The sequence below is a fragment of the Echinops telfairi genome, unplaced genomic scaffold (genome assembly GCF_000313985.2).
Source record: "Echinops telfairi isolate 266 unplaced genomic scaffold, ASM31398v2 ScPeMD7_18;HRSCAF=68, whole genome shotgun sequence".
NCBI lineage: Eukaryota > Metazoa > Chordata > Mammalia > Afrosoricida > Tenrecidae > Echinops > Echinops telfairi.
The window spans coordinates 48,121,041-48,129,648 of NW_022103915.1; positions in this window are offsets into that span (position 1 = coordinate 48,121,041).

The following is an 8,608-nucleotide window of genomic DNA, read 5'->3' on the forward strand; positions in this document are numbered from 1 at the left end:
CAGGCTCAGTCCCTGTGAGACATTCTTGTTGACAAGCCACATGGAGATAGGCTGATGGCAGGGAGAGCCTGGGAGCTAGAGAAGCCACATGGAGACCCCTGCCAGCGCTGAGATGCTTCTACTGCCACTGGGTCCACAAGACTTCCCACCCACTGGCCTGTAATCTTCCTGCATTCAGCATCATTGCATGTATTTCATGAGTCTGAAGAGGACTTTGGTATCGGATTGGTATCGGACATGGGCTAATATCGGACTTATGGACTTGATCTGGACTGGTCTGAGATGTTTTCTCAATATTCTACTGCTTTTTTATATAAAGCTCTTTCTTATACACATATGCGTGCCTATGAATTTGTTTCTCTAGTCAACCCAGACTAACACGGTCAGGAAGATGGATGGACCCCTAAATTATTGCCCTGAGAGCATTTCAAAATTTTAAACCAAAAATGTCCTCTGAAGTCATCTTATAACCAAACAATAACTTACTTTAAGTAGTAGAGAATGTCTTTCTTGAGCATTATACTCTTTTAGTATAAAATTGACAACAGAAACTTGAAAGATCAAAATTGAAATATGAGCTATTTAAAGAAAAACTGGTAGAAGTCAATTTTCCATTGTGGAGATCAACAGAATTTTGCACTGATTGCTGAAACAACTAAGTTCACTGACTCATTTAGTTGTTGGAGAATATGTGGAATATTCTTTTTGTAGAAAATGTGGTATGTAGTAAAAATCCTAGTACCTTTCCTCCACAAAAAAATTTAAATCCAATTAATCTTATTCTGTTAAGATGGTATATACACTGGTACATTCAATCACTGACATTATAGTTGCATTTAAAAATAAGTTACATCACGAATAGCTAGCTCTCCTTCACACATACACACATATGTAACTCATATAGCCTATTAGAATACACGAGAGGCAGAGGAAGGGAGTCCACAAAGACTAGGGTCCTCAGATGCCTTAAACCGGTCCTGTCATTTAATTGAAGTTCGTCCTTTTTGCTGACTCTGTTTTACTAATATCCTTCTCCAAGGACTTGTTCTTCCTGGTAATTTGTCTAAGTGTATACGATCGTCTTCATCAATCCTTTCATTCTTCATAATTAACTATATCTAGCTTTTGCATGCATATGAGACAAGAGGAGATACGATAGCTGGGTTGAGGCACACCTTTGTCCTCAAAATGACATCTTTGCTTTTTAACACTTTCAAGAGATGTCTTGCAGAGGTTTTTCACAAGGTAGCCCTCATTTGATTTCTTTCTCTTTTTTTGTGAACATGCCGTATGACTTTATTTATATCAACTTAAAGAGAGTCTAAATCAATTTGTGGTCCCTCATTTGATTTCTTGACTGTTGCTTCTATGAGGGCTGATTGGATCCAAATGAAACGAAACCCTTGACAATGTCAATCTTTCCTTTGTTTATCACAGTGTTGCTCATCGGTCTAGCTGTGGGGCTTTTTAGGTTCTTTATGATGAGGTGTGATGCATACTGAAGGCTGTAACCATGGCTCCTCACTAGTAAACAAGGCAAATCCTTCAGCAAGCAAGATTGTGCCATCTGCGTATCATGGGCTGTGCACGAGTCTTCTTCTGATCCTGCTGCTAGGTACTTTTGCAAATAGCCCAACATCTCGGATGACTTGCCCATTGTGCAGCTTGAATAAATGTAATGAAAAGATGTAACTTTGGCATGCACATTTTCTCATTTTAATCCACGTGACAGCTCCTTGTTTTGTTCAAATGGCTCCTCTTTGTCTATGTACGAGTTCTACATGAACACAATGGGAATTTTGGAATTCCCATTCTTTGCAAGGTTATTCATAATTTATTAGGACCTACACAGTTGAATGCCTTCGAATAATCTATAAAACACAGATAAACATCTACATTTTATCTTAGCTAAAAGGCCGAGAAGTAATACACAGATAAACATCTAGAGAGAAAAGTTAACCAGGAAGAAAAAGGACAACAAATGAGTTATTTCAATGTGTGAATGTTAATTAATGATACACACTTCTTCCTGACTAGAGTTTTCTTGTGCAATTATCCAACAACATTCATCACTGTGTAAATATATCATTAAGCATATCATCCTAGGGTAGTGCATCTTTCTAATTTTATCAGCTAATTAGGATTCAATGTTTATCTCTTGTTCGGTAAGCAGGGCAGGGAAAAATAATCAAATGAAATAAAGGTTTGCTTTTAATGCATAAACAACTGTCCTTTACCTCTGAGTGTAACTTAATTTTTCTGGAAAAGTTCAAACTTGCTTTTTAGTTTTTGACAATATGCAAGCATTTTGAGTATGTGGGATAAAAACACTTGTAAAGAATTTTTTTCTTAAAAGGGAGATGATATCAAGGAGTCCATGGAAAACAAATGGGTAGAAACTGATGTGGTAGCAATTACAATTGTACAATTCTACTTGACATGTTTGAAATATAGAGTGATATGTTATATGTATTAAATCCCAAATAACAATAAAATAAAATATTCAACATGCAAAAAAGTTTTTTTCTTTTGCAAATCATATGCAATAAATGACTAAATCCTTATAGAATTAAATATAATGCATCACATGTACTCTTTCTCTACTACTGCCATCATCTCCTGTAACAAGTTGCTAACATTCAAGGTATTTTCTATGTGCCTATGTTGTTGCTAGGTACCACTGAATCCGTTCCAACTCACCGTGACCCTATATGTACAACAGAACAAAACGCTGCCTCGTTCTGAACCATCCTCACAATCACTGCTGTGTTTGTGCCCATTGTTGCAGCCACTGTGTCACTACCTCTGCTTGAGCGCCGTCTTCTTTTCACTGACCCTTAGCATGACTAAGCATGACCCTCTGCTTCTCCAGGGACTGGTTCCTTCTGATCGCATGTCTAGAGCATGTGAGACCAAGTCTCTCTATACTCAATTTCAAGGAGCATTCTGGTTGTATTTTCTTGAATAGGGGTTATTTGTTCTTCAGACAGCCCCTGGTACTTAAAATATTCTTTGTCGACATCATACTTTTAAAGTATTTATTCTTGTTTGCTCTTCTTAATTAATTACTCAGCTTTGACCTTCATGGTTTCAGTTAGGCACACCTTAGACTTAAGGTGACAAGCTTCCCTTTACCATTTTAAAGAGGTCCTTTGCAGCCGATTTGCCCTATCAATATGTCATTTAGTTTCTCGACGGCTGCCTTCTTGAGTGTTGATTATAGATCCGGATAAAATGAAATCCTGGACAACTTCAATCTTTCCTCCAATTGTCATGCTGTTGTCTATTAGTCTGGTTGTGAGGATTTTTATGTTCTTTATTTGGAGGGGTAATCCACACTGAGAGCTATAGGTTGCACTCCTCACTAGCAAGTAACTCAAGTCTTTTTTGCTTTCAGCAAGCAAAGTTGTACCATCTGCATGTCCTAGGTTGTTCATGAGCCTTCCTCCAATCCTGTTGCTCTCAGATTATTTGTTTAGCACAGAGATGGAATAAGCCTGGTGAGAGGATGCAACCCTGCCTGACACCTTTCCTTACTTTAATCCAGACAGTCTCTCCTTGTTGGTTCAAATGACTGCCTGTTCATCTGCGTACAAGTTCCACGTGAGCACAGTGACGTGTTCTGTAACTTTCATTCTGTGTCATGTTATCTCTAAGTTGTTAGGGCCCACGCAGTCAAATGCCTTTGCATCATTCTGTTAGTCTCTACTTTCAGCCAAGATCAATCTGACATTAGAAATGATACCCCTTATTGTATGGCCCCTTCTGAATCCAACTTGAATTTCTAGCAGTTTCCTGTCAGTGGACTGAAACACTTATTGTGAATTATTTTGAGCAAACCTTTACTTGTGTGTAGTATTGCTGATAATATTTGATCATTTCCATATTCTGCCCGATCATTTTTCTTTGGAATGGGCCACAATATGGATCTCTTCCACTTAGTTGGCCAGATAGCTGCCTTCCAAAATTCTTGGCATAGACAATTGAGCACTTACAGTTTTGCATCCATTTGTTGAAACATTTCAGTTCATATTCAGCCAATTCCTAGGGCCTTGTTTTTCTCTCATGTGGATTTGACTTCTTGTTTCAATTTTATTGGTTCTTGATCATATGAAAAGGTTGAACATTGACCAACTCTTTTTGTTACAGTGAACCCATATTCCGTCCACATTCTTTCAGTGTTTCCTGCATTGTTCAGTATCTTGTCCACAAGAAGGCAAAAACCAAACTTATTACCATAGAGTCAACTCTCCCTCCTGGGGACCTTCCACAGCGTTGCCAAGATTGTAAATCTGTTTAGGGACGGAGAGCCTTATCTTTCTTCCGTGGAGTAGCTGGTGGGTTTAAATCACCAACCTTTCAGGTAGCAGTCCAATGCCTAACTCAGAGTGCCATCAGGACCCTACCTTTTCCTTATAATCCTCCCATATCACAACTCAAGGCTTGGCTGTTGTCTTCAGTTCATTCAGTTTGCGATCTGCTGACCGTGTTCTTCCCTTCTGGCTTCCTAACTCCGGGTTTTTGCACATTCATTATAATAGTTTATTTTTTCTTTCTGAGCTGACCTTTGAAATCTTCTGTTCAGCTTGTTTACATCATAATTTTTTGGTTGTCTATGATCAAGAGCAACGTCCAGAGTCCAGCAACGTTCATTGTTCTTTTCAACAGTTTCATTGATCTATAATTCCAATATCATACCACAATTCACAACATAATTCCATTGTTTTGTTGTATTAAAAAGAGGTATGCATGATTTCCATTCTGGTCTTTTCTTTCTTCCCTATCATGTTAATAACCGTATGGTTGCTTCACATATGTTGTCCTTGATGTCATCACACAATTCATATGATCTTTCACATTTAGTGTTCAATGTGTCGAATTCTTTTCTCTTTGAAAATTGTGATTTAGGTGAGAGTTTTTTTTTTTTTTAATTTAGGTGAAGGTTAACAGAGGAAATTAGTTTTCCATTCGACAGTTAATATACATTCCGTTTCCTCACATTAGTTGCCACTCCCTCAATGGAATAGCACTCTTCCCTCTTTCTTCCTGGTTCCTGGATTTCATTCATTCTTCTTTCCTGCTCCTGTCTGCCTTCTTAGCCTTGTTTTTAGGGCAAATGTCTCCCATTTGATTTCCAATTGTTGATCATTCTGAGGCATATGATCCTCATGAGAGCCATTTTTTTACTTTAGGGGCCTGTGGTTTGGCTGCAAAATGATCGTTGGGGGTTGGGTTCAATTCCAGGTTTGAAAGGCGTCTGAGGCTGAATTCTCTAGAAAAGCAAAACCAGTGAAGCTTACACTCGTGCATGCACGCGTGTGCACACACACACACACACACACACAGATAGAGATAGAGAGAGAGAGAGAGAGTGAGAGAGAGAGAGAGAGAGAGAGAGAAGTTTATATCAAGGATATGGCTCACACAAAGGCAGGCGAATTCCAAGACCATAAGCCTATTGTCTGATTGGAGGCTTCTCCCAAATCATAACTCCACAGGGGTAAATGAAAACAGTGTCCATTTATATTGAAAGCAGGGCACATCCCCAGTGAGCTCTCACCATGGGAAATTACTACATCTTCACTGCCAAATCATTGATATCCTGGACTAGCCACGTGGACTTTGGAGTTCCACCAGCCCATCAGACCCGTACATTTGTTTGTTTTTTAATGGATTTGAATTTTGTTCCACATTTCCCTACTACCTAGGGCCTTCATGGTCCTGACCAGTGCAGTTCATAGAGGTAACTGGACACGGTCGAGTGCTTCTGGTCACAGGGCAGAGGAGGGTGTGGTTCAGGTGATCCAGTAGGCTTTTGATGGTTTCCTTGAGCCTTTGATTTCTTCACGCTCCTTCTCGTCCTATGGGGAGAAACCAACAGATGCATCTTAGATAGCCACTTACGACCTTTTAAGACCTCATCTCTGTCCACGACTGTTGGTTGTAGAACATTGTCTTTGTGAACTAAGTTATGGCAATTGATTTAGCTGTCCCCTGAGATTGGTCTTATCCCCCAAACACAAGGACTTATTCCCTCGACTGTTTGCTTATGGCTAAGAAATTGGTGTACTCTAGTATACACACAGATGCATTCATAGCACACACAAGCATGTCCGTAGAAGCCTCCTCCGCCAAGCTTATCTATGGCTTTGAACTTAACAACCACAGACCTTTAATGAGCAGACTAGTGCTTAAGCACTGCAGCACCATGGCTTTGTAATCAAATGAAAGCAGTGGTAAAATCCAGAAGAAACTGTAGCATGGAAAGGCATTTTACATGATCTCTCTCCAATTCTTTGGTAGACAATTGACTTTCTGAATGTTATGTAAAATATTGTGCTAATACAATACAATTTCAAAAGCAAGGTCCTTAACTTTAGTCTCTTTAACCAGGTTGTTTTTCTTAAATGTTTTAATGTAAATTTTCTAGTATCAGCCACTACTAAAACAATTAATGCAACAGAATTATATGCAGATAACACAAATACATAATTAAAAATAATCATATGAAAAGGTATTCAAATACTAATTTGAATTATTATTTTTGGTAATTAAAATAATGATATAGAGCTATGGAAATGTATTTAAATAATAATGGTACCATTTTTAACCTATCAAATGACTAAAGATGGAAAAGACTGATGATACTTTTTATTAAGGAAGATCTGGAGAGGGCGCCTTTTATGTGCTGTTGGTGGGAGTGTAAACCAGTATAACTTTTGAGGCTGCATTGCATATATATACATATCCTTTGACCCAGTAATTATACCTTTAGAAATGTACTCTATAGATATACTTGCCCTGGTACCCAAAGATTATTTATATACATATATCTATATATACCCAAACAAACAAGTCCCAAACTCATTGCTAGAGAGAGTTGATTCCAATTTCTAACAACCCTATAGGACAGCATAGAACTATCCCATAGGGTTTCCAAGGTTGTAATTCCTTTCCTTTTATTAGCCTTTCAGTAAGGTTGTAATCTTTACTGAAGCAGATCACCATATCTGCGATAGGTAGGCTTATTGTGCCAACCTGGCCAATAAGAATATGTGGGATTAATAAGGTTGTAGTTTGATTGGAGGGCAAAGAGATAAATGGCTTGGCAAACCTTGCCTCTCTCTCTCTTGCCCTCTGGTGATCAGACCAGCAAGTGCCTGCCTTAGCTGGCTCTCTGCCTCAACTTGTGAGCTACACTGCCCATGGGACACCCAACCCGTGGATCATGTCACTAGAGCTTGAGGTTCCTTTGAGACCTGCTTCATCATGCTGCTGATGTAAACATCGCTTGAGCTTGGGACTGTCTGATCCTGTCATCTGGCTGACTTTTGGTGACCCACCCTGCTCTTTGCTGCCTGTGGCCGAACTGCCTGCATTGCTTTACGGAAGATTCAGCTGTCTGCTTCCTTGACCTTGAACCCAGCAGCCCAACCTCCCTCCTGTCCCCGCCCCCACCCTCCACCCCCCTGTGAGTTGAAGGACTTCCAGTATATTAACTGTTCCATGGAAGTGAGTTGAACTGAGCCCTCTGTACTGCTGTGTGGACGAATTAGCTGTTATATTCCTTCGTGCTATATGTAGCTATCCTTTATATGTATATTTAAAACCATAAGTGTCTTGGTTTCGTTTCTCTAGAGAACCCTATCTAACACAACATCTTTCTCCTCTGAAGCTGCTGGTGGATGTACACTGTCAACCTTGTGACTGACAGCTGAGGGCTTACTCAGTGCACCACCAGGGTTCTCTCTCTCTACATACATAGATATTCCTATTGCAATATATGTTCTATATATAGTCTATATATTCTATATACATTCAAACATTTGAATATATATTCAAAATGGGCATGGAAAATGCCACTATCATTTTAAATAATTTGTTTATTTTTAATTATTTTATTGGGAGCTCCTACAGATATCAATACATTCCATAGTTTTGTTTTTTACATTCCATAGTTTAATTACATCAGGTACTGTTGTACAATTGCTACCACAATCAGTTTCAAAACATTTTCTTTCTTCTTGAACTCCTTGGTATCAGCTCCGCTTTATCCTCTCCCTCTCCTGCCTTACTGCCCCCCCTCCACCCAGGACCCCTTATTTTTTATTGAGTGCCATATCTTACACCATCCAATATATAATTCATATACAATTCTGTTGTTCACTCTCCTCAGTGGGGTTATACAGTTATCAATACTATCAGCCCCCTCCCTTCCCACCCTTTCCCTTCCCCTCAGGCCTGTAATTCTGAGGTTTGGGGTTGGAAGGTGAAGATTGGCAGCTTGACCACCTTGCTGCCATTGGCTGAGGATGTCCTCAAAACTGACTTAGCTCAGTGTTCACAGCCAACGGAAGACAAGAGCTCTGCTCCAGATCTCTGGCCTGCTCGTAGGTCTCCGGTTTGCTCTGGCTCTCCAGGTAGCAGCCACATTCTCTTGATTTTCTGATCTAACAAAGGGAGCACAGAGCGGGTGATTCTACATGGGCTCCATTTTCCCAGTAGGCCCCACTCAAGAATGTACTTTCCCAAGCTCCTTTCCAGTGAGAACTGCAGGATCTCCCTGGGTAACAGGTTGTCATCAGTCTGTCTGGTTCTCCTTCACTCT